At 33.4% G+C, this 18624-nt stretch overlaps 1 protein-coding gene across 1 annotated transcript in view; it reads left to right on the plus strand.

The window, feature by feature from the left end:
• LOC124775459 (ATP-binding cassette sub-family C member 4-like) overlaps positions 1 to 18624 on the plus strand; it is a 260610-nt gene that overhangs the window by 100735 nt on the left and 141251 nt on the right. The window lies entirely within an intron of this gene.

Raw genomic sequence — 18624 nt, forward strand, 5'->3', positions numbered from 1 at the left:
GTTTTTATTTTCTCTGTCTTTCTGGAAATACTTCCAAAGGAAATGTAAACATGAAGTTAACATTTCTGTAATTGTTTCAAATTTTTTATTCATTTGTGTAGTTAAGAATTGTTAGTAAGTATTCTGTGCTGTGCATTGTAAGTTAATTTTTGTTACCGTACATTGTTACATATGCTAAAGTGTCTGAAGAAATTTTTTTATTAAAAATTGTGCAAAGTTTCATAGTCGCTTTCTGTGTAGTTACAACATTCTTTCTGCAAGTTATGTTAAACACATAGATCGAAGAATTTGAAATCAAATCATATCGAGTTATCTCAGTGTCAGATTTTAGAAGTGTAAATCGTTTAAAATCGAGAAATGCATCATATGCACTGAGAAAATTATTTGGTGATTTAATATTCCACATGCCCTGGGAGAGAACTCTGATTCCTCCATTTTTCAAGTACATATTCTGTACTTAACATGGTCGAATAATGAGCAGTCAAATAACTGATTATTCTTACATTTGGTCTGAAATATAACAAATAAAAAATATGGCATACCACCATATCAATCTCTGTAGACTTATAGTAATTTGTGATATCAAGTTCAAAATTTCTCTTACCACTCAATCGTGCAACTTTTACAGTTTGTAGTTCATAAAAAGGTATAGAAATTTTTGGATTTTTCAGAATAATTTCTCATTGTTGTAACTGGTAATTTGGTTCATATTTAACTATTGGTACACGAATATCCATCGATTTCATTAGAATTCCTCCTTTTTGAGGAAGTGTACCTTTAATTTCAACTCCAGCACCATTATAATCAGGCCACCTAAGAATTGCATATCCCGCACTAGAAGACCTAGTCCAAATCAGATTCAGATGATCTTCCCACATAATTTCTTTACAATCTTTAAGAAATCTGCCAAGTAGTCCAAGTGGATAAAGTACCTCGTTTTTATTACTCCATATTTTACCATTATTAAGAATATGTTGAAGCTTATTTTATCAGTAACAGATGAATTCAAATATATCAAAGCTGTTGATGGAAATAAGAGGCTGTTCAGTTTTGGATAAAAATTTTCCGTTTTTATGGTCACAAAATCGAAGTTTTTCCACATAATTACCTATTAATTTTTAATTGGATTTTTTGTCATATGTTTAGTAACTGATTCTGATCCCTCACAATTAGCTATACCAATTTTAAAGTTCATGTACAATTGTGCATGCATCTATCATCAATATTTATTTCAATCTCTGTATCCTTGTTGGGTGTATTTAAAGTATTTTTTGTTCTTTATTTCACAGGAAATGAGTAAAACTGATAACTCTCGATTTTGCTCATGATCTATTAAGGATAAAACTTATTATGACATTTTTAAAACAATTTTACACAAGCACCATTGAAGTCAATCATGTTCTCATTTTGATCGGCTATACCAATTTTTAAATAGGTTTCAACAATAGGAATGTCAACAGGATAACATGGTTCATAAATTATTGGTCTTCCCAATCCAGCATTTGGTTTACATGAAGAAATAATACCAGTTTCTCTATGAAAATGACCAGTTTAACAAAAATTTAATCAGCTTGATTAAAATTTATGTTTATTCATCCAACTGGAATAATTATGGGAAAATCGTTTCCAACAGTCTTTTTATTAGCTTCAATAATTTGATTATTAAAATCTAGCACACTTGCAATATTATCTTCTATGATATCCATATACAACTTAACATCACTCTCAAGAGTAATCCTGTTTAAGATTTAATCAGTTTTAATGTGAGTATTTGGGTTTTAAGTTTCTCATATTGGAACAGTTAATAATTTTATTAAGAACAGATGATTTATCCCTCAACTCAAATAGATAAACGAAGTATATTAGTAAAAATTTATTTAAATAGATGAAAAATTGGGAACCAAAAATAAGAATTCCAGAAAAGAAATAAAAAAACTAAGCTTTTACCTAATTCTATTTGATGTGCAATAATAGGACCAAATGGTTGTGGAAATATTACATTAATGATTGATAATTATTTTCTAGCTTCTGGAAGGTTGAATTGGAATAAAATTATTGTACATTTACTCCAAAAGTTTAGATCAACCAAAACACTCAGAATTTACAAAAAGCTTTAAAAATTTGAAGACAATCATAATGAACAAAACTCCTACTTTTGTTGGAAATAGTGATGAAATTTTCCCATTATATCAATGTCTAGATAATTCAATAGCAGTACTTGTGCAAGGTAAGTTCAGAAATAAAATTCAGATTTTCAGGACGACATAAACACCAAATGTAAGCTTTAAACATAACAAACGTTAAACAGTTCATTGTTTTTTCATTTCGAATAAATGTTTGGAACATATGACACAGAAGTTGCTAAAAAACTAAACAAAACAGCAAGAAAGCATAACAGAAATAACAGTTAAAGCTCTGAAAATATAACCAAGAACAGAATATGAAAAATATAAAAAAGAAGATCAACCACTAATCGATAGTACTGAAGCACCAAAATAAGGAATCAAAGGTTTAGATGATAATATTCTGAAAGCTATTGAAGAAAACACAGAGGATGAAAAACAAATGATTCCCTATCATCACAGAAGATTTTGGAGAAATACCAGATATTAAATCTGATTGAAGTCCACAACGTGATTAGACATTCAGTGAGTCAGAAACACAGGGTGTATTGGAGAAGTATGAAGAACAGACTAAAAGTAAAAACAGAACAGGCACTACAAAAAAATAATGGATAGTAATGCTAAAAAAATAAATGTTAGTGAAATAATGTTGTTGCTGTTGTGGTCTTCAGTCCTGAGACTGGTTTGATGCAGCTCTCCATGTTACTCTATCCTGTGCAAGTTTCTTCATCTCCCAGTAACTACAGCAACCTACATCCTTCTGAATCTGCTTTGTGTATTCATCTCTGGGCCTCCCTCTACCCTTTTTACCCTCCAAGCTGCCCTCCAATACTAAATTTGTGATCCCTTGATGCCTCAGAACATGTCCTACCAACCGATCCCTTCTTCTAGTCAAGCTGTGCCACAAATTTCTCTTCTCCCCAATCCTATTCAATACCTCCTCATTAGTTATGTCATCTACCCATCTAATCTTCAGCATTCTTCTGTAGCACCACATTTCAAAAGCTTCTATTCTCTTCTTGTCCAAACTATTGAAAGTCAATATTTCACTTCCATACATGGCTACACTCCATACAAATACTTTCAGAAACGACTTCCTGGCATTTAAATCTATACTCGATGTTAACAAATTTCTCTTCTTGAGAAACGCTTTCCTTGCCATTGCCAGTCTACATTTGATATCCTCTCTACTTCGACCATCATCAGTTATTTTGCTTCCCAAATAGCCAAACTCCTTTACTACTTTAAGTGTCTCATTTCCTAATCTAATCCCCTCAGAATCACCCTACTTAATTCGACTACATTCCATTATCCTCGTTTTGCTTTTGTTGACGTTCATCTTATATCCTCCTTTCAAGACACTATCCATTCCGTTCAACTGCTCTTCCAAGTCCTTTGCTGTCTCTGATAGAATTTCAATGTCATCGGCGAACCTCAAAGTTTTTATTTCTTCTCCATGGATTTTAATACCTACTCCGAATTTTTCATTTGTTTCCTTCACTGCTTGCTCAATATACAGATTGAATAACGTTGGGTAGAGGTTACAACCCTGTCTCACTCCGTTCCCAACCACTGCTTCCTTTTCATGTCCCTCGACTCTTATATCTGCCAACTGCTTTCTGTGCAAATTGTAAATAGCCTTTCGCTCCCTGTATTTTACCCCTGCCACCTTCAGAATTTGAAAGAGGGTATTCCAGTCAACATTATCATAAGGTTTCTCTAAGTCTACAAATTTCCACGTATTTCTTGAATAAAAGTATCTCGGTGTACATGCCATGTCAATTTAGGATAAAACTCCAAGCTTTCAACCACTACCTCCATGGTCGTCGTCAAGGCTAAAACTGACTGTCGTGAACTGGCGAGGCTCCCACTTTTATATCAAAGGACGGCTTCTGATTGGCTGGAATACGTCGTAGCAACAGTGATATGGCGCGTAGTGGAGTGGTACCCTCTACCTCCATAGATGCAGTTTCTATCCCGCATTGCTTGCAGCGCCATCCCTCGAATCAGAAGGTAAAGTGCGGGAAGCTTTCCTCTGCGATTTTTCTTCATCAAGTGCACACTTCCAGGTGTTGCTAGGTGCATAACCGTTGCCTCTGTTGAAGTTATTATCGTTAAGTCTAATTTCGATTGCTTCCCGGATCACAGAGTCCCTGTAACTCATTTCTTCAAATAGAATGTTATGCTTGTTAAGCAGGCTATGCCCAGCTACCGCAGATTTTTCCAAATACCTATATTTCAGGTGGCGCTGGTGCTCGTTGTAACGTTTGGCAACCGTTCTTACCGACTGGACCATGTAATTCTTGCCGCATTCGCAAGGAATACTATAAATTCCCTGCACCCTTAAGCCGAGACTACCTTTGACTGGTCTCAACATTTCCTTAATTTTCCTAGGTGGCCAGAAAACTGGTTTTATTTCTTGCCTCTTTAGGACTCTGTCTATCCTGCTTGTTGTAGCACCGCAAAATGGAAGCCATGCTATGTGTTGGTCCTCTTCTTGTTTATGGATGGAATCGTGTCTTACTTTCTTGGACAATACTGATTTAATTTCACTGGCAGAATAACCATTCCTCTTGAAAACAGTCGTCAAATGGTTAATCTTGGGACTGAGGTGGTCCTTGTCGGAAATAGTCCTGGCTCTGTGTACTAAAGCATTCAGCATTGCTCTCTTCTGAGACAGATGAGGGAAGCTGTGGCTATGCAGATATAAGTCTGTATGCATTGGCTTCCTGTACACAGAATGGCCCAGTCATCCATCCTGTTTTCGCTCCACCAACACATCTGAAAAAGGTAACTTCCCTTCCTTCTCTACTTCCATTGTAAATTTTATGTTTGGATGCACACTATTAAAATGTTCGACGAACTGTTGCAGCGTGTCACTGCCATGTGGCCAGATTCAAAAGGTGTTATCGAGAATCTAGACATGAAGCTGACAAAGAATTTCAGTTAGCTGCAAAGGAAGGAATGCATTCAAGTGATGTTTCCTTAAGAGAAAAAATAGCTGCAACTGCAGAATGAGGAATAATCTATGGAAAACGAAAGTTAGGAATTGGTTTAGATGTTGATGAAAATGTTTGGGAATTATAAAGTTATTAATCCTTATAAATTTTTTATCTTTATTGATAAAAAACTTTAGTTCGATTTTACTTTGCTACCAAGTGGCAAAACTAAACCAAAAGCTATAAAAATTAAATTAAATAATGAATAGTTACGTAGTATTGATCAGTTATGAACTGATGCACAAAAAGAAAGAAAGATAAAAAACTAGTGGAAATTTGCTTATTACATTATTTATTCCAGTTGTGTAAAAATCATTGAATATCTAACAGAAAAGAGAGAGGTTATGGAGTAACAGAACATGAAGGTAGATTTTTACCATTACTAATAGCATTATAACCATATCTAGTGACTATTGGTTCACTTGCTGGTTGTTCTGCAGTAATCACAAAAACAGTAATAAACAAGAGAAAAGCTGATAAAGTATTAGAAAAAAAGATATAAAGTTGCACTGGAGAATAAGGGAAGTGGAGTAAAAAAAATTGAGAAAAATAATCCATATATATCCTGGTCCATAAAGTAATTTTGATCTAGAAAAACTTGCTAAGCAATTAATAATTAAATCCTTTCATGGAGGATACATGTTTGATTAATTACCTAATGAACCAAAGAACTTAATCTTGACTACTAAATTTAGATACATCTGATCCTCCTGGAGCTCATTAGATTTGTTATTATAAGAATAAAGATATAAAAGTTGTTTTTGATTCATTTGGTGGTAATATACCAAAACCACTAATCAACTACTTCGGAGAAAATGATCTATACTGCAGTATGGGCAGAACTTTGATGAAGCAATTTGTGGTCATTTGTGTCTGTTTTAAAACTGTGTTGAGATAATTGGGAATTTTTCGAAATAGGTTTCAGCCTAAAAGTCACACAATTTATGATCAAATAAATTCAGGAAACATGCAAAATGAATTATTTATTTTATTTATTTATTGAGTTTCCTCTATATAAAGATTTTTCTCCATTATAACAGATACCCAGGTATTATTGCATCTTTTACACAAGATCTTAATTTATCTCCTCACAACATTCCACCAGGTGTTCTGGTCTTGTAGATCTTGTTCCTCTGCACAAAGCCTTGTCATTGTTAATTGTATATTTTGGAGTTATGTGGTCATAGGACGTTCTCTTCTCTTCTTCCCATCTGGTTTCAATTCCAGGATCATTTTCGAAGTTATGGCTTCCTCCATTCTTCCTACATGCCCAAACCATTGTAACATCCTTCTTATTCATAACGTCATGCACTCTTCTTCTTACTTCCTTTCTCTTTATTATTTCGGATTTCTTACTTTCTCTTTTCTAGAAGTTCTTGCTGATCATCTCCAGAAGGCCTTTTCTACTGCTTGCAGATTTTTAATGTGTTTCAGATTTGTAGTCCAAGTCTTCACTCTATACGTAACTATGCTCTCTAGTATCAATGTATAAATGATTTTTTTTGGTTTGGATTATTACATTTCTGCTGTATCAGATTGAGTTAAGCATCCCAGTGACCTCCCCACAGCTTATTCCTTTATTGATTTCTACCTCTGATTTTCCTTCCAACTCTAAAATAAATCCCAAATAACAGAAAGTTTGACCTTCATAATTTTCTTTCCCTCTATGTATAACTCATTTGGAGTATTTGCAACCTCACTGTCTTGTGCTACAACTTCTTGATCATCAGGAAGTGTAGTTGATGTAAATAAACCCCATCTTTAATTTCTAACCCAATCCCACTGCATTTATGAGACCATTATTGATGACTGAAATCCATATAGATTTTAAATAACGTTGGTGACATGGGAGAGCCATGTAACAGTCCCTTGCCTGTACTATCAATTTCAACTTGATTTATTTTAATACATTTCATGCATTATTTTAACTAAAGGACTATTTACATTTGCCAGATGTAATGCTGTCCAAACTAATTTTCTTGGGACAGTATCATATGCTTTTTCTAAATCTATCAAAATTCATCCTATATTTTTTTATTTTTCCCTATGTTTCTCTAAGATCTATTGTAACGTGGTCTATGAATGATCTACCAGCTGTGAAGACATGTGGTTTGTCCTAGTTTTTAACATTTATTTCGACCTTAATTTTAATTATTTTCCCAAACATTCTGATTAATGTATTTATAACAGTAATTCCCCAGCAGTTCAAGAAGTTTTTGTGATCCACTTTGTTAAATATAGTATTAATATAGCCCAGCTTCATTTCCTTGGATATTAGAAGGAAAAATTGATCCAAAAATAGAAAGTTTAATTAATCAGCTTCATAAGTAATTATGTAACATTTTGAAAGTAACTAAACGATATATTGATTCTAAAGGTAGAAAAAAATAGATGTAATAGATCCAGTAGATCGTTATGATGCTGTTACAAAACAGTGTTAAGAAAATGAATTAAACATTCTTGTTACAAAACCTGAATACACAAGTATTCTAACACAACTCTGTATTTATGTCAGTACTAAACAACATATTGACAAAATTAATCAACTTAATAAAAATGACACATTTCTTGTAGTGGCCATTTTCGCAGTAACTGTATATAAATTGTGATTGTTTCAAAGAAAATTGCTTTTTTGCATGCTGCAGATCAAAATTTTTATTTTTGTTTATGCTCCCAGATGTGTCTTACCTTTTTTTACAAGGCATCTTCAGTGGATGTCCTGAAATATTACATGATTTGTCTATTTTTAAACATAGGTTATGGTTTCACATCTATATTGTAGATCTAAAAACAGTTGCTTAACGTTGTTTTTATGAAATAGAAAGGTACTTATAGGTACCTTCTAATTAATTGCATCCAAGCAAACTACTATTTCTCATCTAGCAACAAGATGGACATCTTACAGTTCACTGTTTACATTACACGTCACTGTAACTGACATCTTTTTAATACAGAGTTTCATTTGGTTTTCTAAGTGTTACCTATAATCTCAGTTTTCTGCATTCAACTGTTTTGTGAATGCGTGTGTGTGTGTGTGTGTGTGTGTGTGTGTGTGTGTGTGTGTGTGTGTGTGTGTGTGTCTATTAGAGAGGTAGAGATATTTCGTAGATTCTTAAATAATTTTTTTATCTTATTTTATTACTATTTTTATTCATTTATTTATTCTTAAAAATAATAATAATTATTATTATTATTACTATATTTTCCTGTATATACTTATGAGAGGAATCAGATGTGTAAACATTTGTTGTGATTTCTGTATAATTATATGATCAGCCAGTGTAAACATTGAAATGTTAGTCATATTTACTTGGTCATTTAGTAGCTGTCTGTTTTCCACCTTTGTTTTGTATATATGATAATTTTCCTGTAATGTTAAGAGATGTCTTTCAGTATTTATTCTAATTATTTTCATATCACTTTCTCTTGTAGGTTTGTGGTTATTTCCTCTCAAATGTTCTGCAAAAATTGAGTGGCTCGATCCATATTTCCATTCTCTGATATGTTCTTTGTACTGGGTGTCAAATGTTCAGCTGGTTTGTCCTATATACCTTCCATCACATGTGTTGCACTGTAGCTGGAATACTCCTGCTTTTTGGTAGATACCTGTGTTTTTTTATTTTTGGAGTGCCTCTTTGGATTGAATTGTCTGTTTTGAATTCTATATTTATCCCTTGTCTTTTGAAAATGTTTGTTATTTTATGTATGAGTTTGTGCTTGTGTGTCTTTGTGTACCATTTTCAATCCTCTTTCTTGTTTTTCTGTATTCTTTGTGTCATGTTACTGTTGTTTACGGGTGGATTTGTTTTTTAGTTTTTTTGTTTACTTTGGTGACTAGATCCCTATTGTACCCATTGTTTGTTGCTATTTGTGAGATGATGTCCAGTTCTTTCTGGTAATTTTCTGTGCTGAGTGGTACTGTGTTGAGTCTATGAAGCATGTATCTGAGTGCTGATTGTTTTTGTAAGTGTGGGTGATTAGAAGTCTGATGTAGGATTGTGTCAGTTGTTGTAGGTTTACGGTAGATTTCAAAGCTATGCTGATTGTTTTCTTTTTCAGTGGTCATATCTAAAAAATTATTTGGTTGTTCTGTTTTTTTTTTCATTCTGAATCTTATCTTTCTGTGTATTGTGTTTATATCTGTATACAATTGGTCAATTTTTGCCTGAGTTTCATCTATTAAACAAAGGATGTCATCTATTTATCTGACCTAATAAAGTATTCTGTTTGATAACATTTTTGAAAGGGGCCTGATGACCATAGATGTTAAGTCCCGTAGTGCTCAGAGCCATTTGAACCATTTGAACATTTTTGAAAATTAAGTTTTCTACATGGTTTATGAAAATGTTTGTTAGCAAACCTGATACTGGGGATCTCATTGGTAACCTATCTTCCAGTAAATAGCATTCATCATTGAAATAAAAGTAGTTCTGTTCAGTTATCACTTCTAGCAACTTGTGTATTTCTTTGTTGTGTTCATCTGGTAGCTGGCTGTTGTCCTTCAGGTTTTGTACTATGATATTTATTGTTTTTGCTATTGGAATGTTAGAGTAGATGTTTTCTATGTTAGTAGAGTAGCTGTGTCTGGGATTTTTGTATCTTTTACAAGTTGTATTAACTGTGAGGTGTTCCTTACAGTTCTGTAATCTTCTATTTTATAAGTTTCTGTTAGTAATTTCAACATGTTTCCTGCAAGTTTGTAAGTTGGAGCATTTTTGAAGTTTACAATGGGTTTACTGGGATTTTTTATATTGATTTTTTGCTGGCATCAGAGGGTGGTTATTGTAGGATTGTTCTGTATTAATTTACCTTTTTTCTGTCATCCAGTGCATAGTCTATATTTTTAACATATTCTTTACCTTAACCTGAAATCTGTTTGTTGGGTCTGATTTCAATTTTTAATACTATTTTGTAAAATTAACACTTGTGTTTTGTCAAGGTGTTGTTGTTTCAGTGTAAGAACTACTGTACTTCTTTTGTCTGCTTCAGTAAGAATGATGTTTTCATTTTGGAGTTTCTTTCTGAGTTTTCTGAGTGTTTCAGATTCTGTGATTTTACTGTTTTTGTCAGTATGCTTTTTTTGTATCAGTAATAATTTTATCTATATCTTTTTTTATCAAAAACAGTAAAAACACAGGATCCGAAACACTCAGAAAACTCAGAAAGAAACTCCAAAATTAAAACATAATTATTACTAAGGCACACAAAGGAAATACAGTTGTTCTTATGCCCATACAACAGTACATTGACAGAACACAAGAGTTCATTTTACTAAATGATATTAAAAAACTGAAATCAAACTGAACAAACAGATTTCAGTCCAAGGTAAAGAATATGTTAAAAAATATAGACTACACACCAGATGACAGAGAAAAAGGCAAATTAATACAGAACAATCCTACAGCAGCCACCCTCCAATGCCAACAAAAAACATTAAGCAAATATCCCAATAAGACAAATAGCAACAAACAATGGGTACAATAGAGATCTAGTCACCAAATTATACAAAAAAAATTAAAAAAACAAAATAAGTCAGTGAACAAAGTATATAAACAGTACAACAAAACACTGCACAAACAGGCACAAACAGTGACAGAACAATAACGACACAAAGAATATAGAAAAACAAGAAAGAAGATTCAAGATAGTACACAGTGACATACAAGCACAAACTCATACATAAAATAACAAAGATTTTCAAAAGACAAGGAAATTCAATCCAAAGGAACATTAAAAAAATAACAAAAAACACAGATATCTAGCAAAAAGCAGGAATATACCAACTACAGTGCAACACAGGTGATAGAAGGAAACAGGACAAACCAGCAGAACATTTGACACACGGTACAAAGAACATATCAGAGCATGAAAATATGGGACGAGCCACTCAACTTTCGCAGAACATTTGAGAGAAATAACCGCAAACCTACTACAAGAGAAAATGATACCAAAATAATTAGAAGAAATAATGAAAGATATCTCCTAACACTACAAGAAAATTATCACATATACAAACCAAAGGCTGATAAGAAACAACTACGAAATGACCAAGTAAATATGACCAACAACTCACTGTTTACACTGACTGATCGTATAATATACAGAAATCTCAACAAATGATTGCACCTCTGTTTCCTCTCATAAGTATATACAGGAAAATGTAATAGCAATTATTATTATTATTAAGAATAAATAAATGAATAAAAAATAGTAATAAAAATAAAATATATAATTTTTGTTTAATTAATAAAAGGAAATCTGTCTCCCTCTCTAATACACACACACACACACACACACACACACACACACACACACACACAGTCACAAAACAGTTGAATGCAGATAACTGAGAATGTTGGTAACGCTTAGAAAAACAAATGAAACTCTGTATTAAAAAGATGGCAGTTACAGTGATGTCTAATGTAAATAGTGAACTGAAAGCGAACTGTAAGATCTATACCTGGTTGCCAGATGAGAAAAATCAGTTTGCTTAGATGTAATGAATTAGAAGTTACCTGTAAGTACCTTTCCATTTCATCAAAAAAGTTAAGGAACAGTTTTAAATCTATAACCTATATGTTAAACCGTAACCTATGCTTAAAAACGGACAAATCATGTAATATTTCAGGACAACCACTGAAGATGCCTTGTAAAAAAGGCTAAATGCATCTGGATGCATAAATAAAAATAAAAATTTTGATGTGCAGCATGCAAAAAAGGCATTTTCTTTACAACTACTACAATTTAATAAAACGATCTAACTAATTCCTTTACAAAAAGGAAATCGAAAAAGCTTTCACAGATTATTTATCAAATATTATATATGTAATTCTCAAACTATTATATGACGCCATACCCAAATCAGTTAAGTAATCTTCAAAAAAGAATGTGTGACAAGCAAAAAACTGAAAATTATTTTGTTAGAGGTGATGAAATATTGCATATACATATCAGTACAGTGTAAAAATCAACAGAATTACTTTATTTGGGGCCAATGCAGACGGTGATTTGTCAAATACCTGATTTTAAAATAGAGGTAAAGTACATAATATCAGTGAATTAGAAATTTTATATCCTACACAGTTCAAAAATCCATTACTTGCGATGAGAATGAAAGATAAGATATTTATATCTCTGCATCAAATGTTGATATTAACTGGAAGAATAATTTAAACCTTATTAAATTTTTCATCTATAGAAATACAGAATCACATTTACTGTTTAAAGTCAAGTAACTTACTGAAACACCTCTCAGAGTAACAACTAAAAATGGAAGACAAGAATTGAAGGGCTTTATACAGCATGTAAAAGTGAGTTGTGTAAATTTGTTGAAATATTTTTGTAAATGTACATGATGAAACTCTAAATAGGATCCCCAAGAGCCCTTAAAAAACACTGTAGCAGCTGCTAAGGTGAACAAATTGTTCACCCACTAAGAAATAATTAATCAATTACAAGATTGCAACGATAAAAAATTTTAACAGAAGGGATGTAATTTCTCTTGGTATTGATGATTTATGACAAGCAGATCTAGTACAAATGGATTTATGTAATTTGAAAGGAATTCCAAGATTAAATATATAGTAAATGTTACAAATAGTTTTTCAAAATTTGAGTGGGCTATTCCTGTTAAATCTAAATCAAGGAAGAATTTAGTTAATATCTTTGAAAAAATAGTTAGACACAGAAATGGTGAAGAATTTTATAATAACGATTTTCAATAATTGATGAAAAATATATTATTTATCATTATTCAGCTTTTACAGAATTGAAAGAACCTGTTGAAAGTGTTACAGAACACTTAAAAGAAAAGATGTGGAAAAATTCTGACTTACAGCAGTAGAAGAATTTTGTGGAAATAAGTGATGAAAAATATAAATATGCAAAAGTAGTTGGGGAAAAATTTGATATGAAAAAGCTTGGTAAATATCATGATCTGTATCTAAAAACTTATCTATTTTTATTGGCTTATATGTTTGAAAATTTTAGAAAAACCAGTATAAAAATTATGATCTTGATCCATCTTGATGTTTTACAGCCCCAGGATTATCTTGGGATTCAATGTTGAATATGACTTAACAACTTCTTGATTTGTTACATAATTATGAAATAATTTTAGTTGTTGCAAAGGGAATAAGAGGAGGAATATAACACTGCTGTAAAAGATATGCCAAGGCAAATAATAAATATATGAACGATTCTGATGATTAAACTATATCAAATTATTTAGCATATTTGCATAAGAACAGTTTATATGTTTATATTATTAGTCAATAGTTACTATATGGTGGATTTGCATAGGATGAGCCAAATAACTTTGACTGTGGAAAAATAAGAGAAATTTCAGATACTGCTAAAACTGGATACATCTTCAAAGTAGATTTAGAATATCCAAAAGAATTGCATGGTTTATGTAGAGATTTACCATTAGCTCCTGAATGTGAAACTGTACAAGGAACTAAAGTAAGGAAGTTGTTAACAATTCCAATTTAGAAACATATTTATATAGTTCATTATAGAAATCTGTCTCTTGGAATGCAAATAACAAAAACACACAGAATTTTAAAATTTAAACAAATGTATTGCTAGAAGAAGCATATACATTTAATTATATCAATGAGAACTAAAGCCAAAAATTATTTTGAAAAAGATTTTATAAAGTGATGAATAATTCAGTGTTTGGAAAAACGATAGAAGACATAAGAAACAGAGTGGGTATAAAATATGTGTGAGAGTGTTATAAATGTGATAAATGTATAGGTAAACCCAACTTTAAGGGAAGAAATATATTTAATGAAAATCTTGTAGCTACTCATATGAATCAAACAAAAATTCCGTTTAATAAATTCATCTATGTTGTTAGGAGTACACCTAATTTATCTAAAAACTGATATTTAATTGTCACTAGTAACAATGAAACCGAAATATGGAAAAAATATTAAATTGTGTTGTGAAGATATGGACATTACATTACATTATTAAAACTTGCAATTTTTATAAAGATAGGAAATCATACATAGGCTACTTTGATATATATGATTATCCTGAAAATAATATTTATGGAATTCCAGAAGTAAACAGGACTTTTAGGAAAAATTAAAAGTGAGTGCAATGGAAAAATAATGGAAGAATTTACTGGGTTTAAGAGCAGAAATGTATACTTATAAATTGGATGATAAAGTAGAGGAAAAGTCTAAATGAATTAAGAAAGTATTATTAAAAATTGAATAACAGTAGGACATCATAAAAGTTGTTTGTTTAACAATAGGAACCAATCAAGAAAATTTTATATGATTTGAAATGAAAAACATGATGTTTATAAAGTTGAAATAAACAAAAAAATTTTGAGTCTTCATGATGACAAAAGATGTCTTGGAAAATAAAACAGATATATTACCATATAGGCATCACAAATTATTAAAAACTCTAATAAAAATTTTTCTATAGAAATGGAGAGTTTAATCAAGAAACTCAACAATGCAAGTGTGTCGAAAGAGATTAAAATGTTAAGTAAATGAGAAGTAAATGTTTTATTCCATATTACTATATGTGAATATTTAAATAGTAGATATGGAGAAGAAATTTGTATAGCGCTTCATAATGAGTTTAAGATTTTTTTTGTAGATAGATATTTTAAATTAATTACTGATTGGCATTTTCAGTTAGTTGAAAAAGAGCAGCTGAAACTGAAATACAAAGGAATGACGAAACTCAAAAATAGAAATAATGAATTTCTTGATCTGGAATGCACTCTCTGAAACTTTCTAAAAATTTTATTTTTTCCTATTAAAATTTATAATCTTTAAATTTACAATACCAAACAGCAAAAGCAGCATGGTGACTGCCTAGAAAAAAAGATTATTAATGAACTTTATACAGCTAAATATTGAAAATATGGATATTGCTGGACTTGTACAGAGTGTAAAACTAAATACATAAAAACAAAAGTTATTTGTGAATGTGGTAAAACTGTAAATTAGCCTCCTCTCAAAAACTGTTTACAGTTGGCAGTTCATTAAAATCTTATGGGTGCTCAAGAAGATATAGTTAGAAAAATTAAGGGTAAAAAATTGAACAGTGTTTATTTATTTACTTACATTCACGTTCTATAATAAAATACACTGAACTGGAGAGCCAGTAAATTTTTAATATGAATTATTGTTTGTGAGAATGAATTAAATTTTTTTCCTATATGCGCTACAGTCTGGAACCGCGCGGCCGCTACGGTCGCAGGTTTGAATCCTGCCTCGGGCATGGATGTGTGTGATGTCCTTAGGTTAGGTAGGTTTAATTAATTCTAAGTTATAGGGGACTGATGACCTCAGCAGTTAAGTCCCATAGTGCTCAGAGCCACTTGAACCATTTTTTGACACGGCTGAGCTCACAAGCGACTTTACCTATGCTGTGGTACCTGTACTATCTGCCGCTGGTGCCCTGACGGGCGTCTGTGCTGCGTGGGCGTCCAGAGCCACGTCACTATCTGTGAGAACGTTCACGTGACCACAGACAGAAACATCGTTTCACAAGTGATGTAGCACGTCAACTTGTGTGGCATTTCTCCGAAAGTACATCCTGCCATTCGGAAGCCACAATATGACCTCTTTCAGACTCTCTAAGTTGGCTGTAGGAAGCAAGTGCGTCTAGGTGGAATAGCTGCCTGCTTGCTTCAGACGTTTCCACAGAGCCATCTGGCTGTGAGCATTCCCTATTAAATGGTGGCCACAGATGGCGCTCTAGTAGCTATGCCACTACGCTATCTGTTGGCGGACGACGATGATACCTATCAAAACATTTATTAACCATTTCGCATGTGCTGTCATCGGATCAAAAAAATGGTTCAAATGGCTCTGAGCACTATGGGACTTTACTTCTGAGGTCATCAGTCCCCTAGAACTTAGAACTACTTATACCTAACTAACCCAAGGACATCACACACATCCATGCCCGAGGCAGGATTCGAACCTGCGACTGTAACGGTCACGCGGTTCCAGACTGTAGCGCCTAGAACCGCTCGGCCACCCTGGCCGGCCATCGGATCAAAATCGACGTCATATTTCCAGATGTACTATTTTTTTCGGCTGCGTATCAATAGAACATCACCATATTTATTTACAGTATGTGCAAAATGATGAATTTAAAGTAAATTTTGAACCACTCTGACACTCTTTTCCACCAATGTAGCTGTAGTATTCGTCGGTGTATAGAGCTGGAAGTGTAAGTAATGTCGTGCACTGTTCGTAGTAGTCTCACTGCGAGTCTTCCTTGATCTCGAGGCGGAACTCCGTGTGCGGTGTCTTGAAAAGTCGCATGGAAGGATACATTTGCATTCGGCATGTAAGTGCGGAGACGGCATCCTCTTGTGGCATCCATAGCGCCTCCCATCGGAATACGGCGAGCACTATCAAAAGCGTGGTTCGTGGTGGCTCTGCTGAATGCCCATTTCAATGATTCGTCTCTTGCAGAGATGTTGTTGGGGCGCTGTGTGGGTCGACATAGATACCATCAATACCGCAGTTCACGTATCGATAGACAATCAACAAAGTTAACCTTACAAAGTGCTACCAGAGTCAAACTCAATGAGTCGCGAAACTTTAAATAGACAGACTTTAAGACATAGACTGTGCATCTTCACATATGTAATGCGAATTTTGATATACACGACTACATTAAAGGAAAAAATTTCAATCAAGTCCCTAAGTTGCCTTTTACAAAAACGTGAACAACTTGCTAGTTATATAAAATGAGCTAAACCCTTTCATACCTTGTGTAGTAAATACAAACAAGGCAAACAAAGAAAAAAAACTGTTGAAGAAAGCTTAATAATATTCATCAAATATGGAACACTTATGCATTTCTGTTCATTAGTGTGAAGTAAATATTGTAGAAGCATTTGCCGAGAAGGTGTCCCTCCATCTGTTATTTAAGCCAAAAATTAGGCCGATTTAACCTGGGGCTTGTAGTTGAAAGTACTATTTCCTTTTGTCGTGCCATAGCATTTACGAAAATCATGACACTAGAAAATAACAATTTCATCACCAATATTCTTATCAGTTACAGCAGGCCTGAGAGCTAGAGGGGGGCATCGAAGGGGAGGGGGAGGAATGTTGCGAAAGCATCTTGCTCCCGTGTATGGGAGATCTTGTAATGGTCGATTTCGTATCTAGACATAACACTGCTAGAAGAGATGAACTCGGAATGAGTATGTTACGCCAGGTATAGGAATGCTGAATGGCCAACTGCAGCTTATGGGGAGCACTGGGAAAGTGTGATGGACCTGTAAAGGAGAATGCATGCAGCAGCATTGTCCGACCCATTCTTGAGCACTACTGGAATGTTTGAGATCTCCACCTGTCAGACTAAACAAAGACATCTTAGCATCTCGGAGGCGTGCTGCTAAATTTGTTACCGGTTTTTCGTTCAGTATGAGAGTTTTGCAAAAATGATCCATGTGCTTAGATAGGAATATTGAAGGAAAGAAGACTATATTTTCACGAAAAGCTATGGAGGAAATTTAGAGGATCAATATTCGCGACGGACTGCAGATCGATTCTCCTACTCCTTACGCACGTCTCCTGTAAGGATCCTAAGAATAAAACAGGGAGAGTGGGGCTCGTATAGCAACATAAAGGGAATCTTTTTTCATCTCGCTCCTTTTGCGAGTGGAACAGGAAATGGAATATCTAGCAAAGTACCCTCCCCTAGGCTTCGTGCAGTGACATGCAAAACATGTGTGTAGACGAGGTTACAGATTAGTAAATATACGAGTATATGTATATGCATTTACATCTTCCATAAGAAACATGAACTAAAAAAAAAAATATTTCCCTGCTCTATGTTTTTCCCCATCTGCAGTTCCTTTCAGTAACTGGTACGCCATCCCATATTGTAGTTTCAAGGAGGTGCCAAAAACATTACAATCTTGTAGCTTCGCACCATGATATTACATTACAAGTACCGCAGTGCAATAACTTTTCTTGAGTGGAATTAATTTTCCATCAGCTATTCCGGTGTTATAAATAGTAATTAGATTCGCTGAAAGTTGAAGTAAATTGCTCTACTCTGACTCTACGTTTGCCGATCATGCAGCGGATGTGTGCGACAGTTGCCCAACACAATTCCATGTTCTCCACCTGGCAGACTAAGGACGAAAACTAACGCTGTTGTAAACTTATGAGATAAACAATCAGTTGGCACACTGGTCACACTTACTTTTAAGCGATTAAATTTCGCTCAGCAGTTCCCATCACTGGTACTTTACATATTATTTTGATTTCTCTAGTCTTCTCACATTGCGGGCCGCATGTGAATCATCGATTTGATATTGTATTTATTTTCTGTTTTATTTTATTTCGTTTTTATCTTCAGTAGATTCTAATTATCTTATAACTCTGTTATTCCATCGTATCCATAGCTTCTCTATAATTGTGTGTAATTCGTTATATCTGTGTACACTTACAAAATGTATATATTTGTAACTTGGGGATAAATGCAACGTTATCGAC

This window comes from Schistocerca piceifrons, chromosome 2 (assembly GCF_021461385.2).
Source record: "Schistocerca piceifrons isolate TAMUIC-IGC-003096 chromosome 2, iqSchPice1.1, whole genome shotgun sequence".
NCBI classification, from domain to species: Eukaryota; Metazoa; Arthropoda; class Insecta; order Orthoptera; family Acrididae; genus Schistocerca; species Schistocerca piceifrons.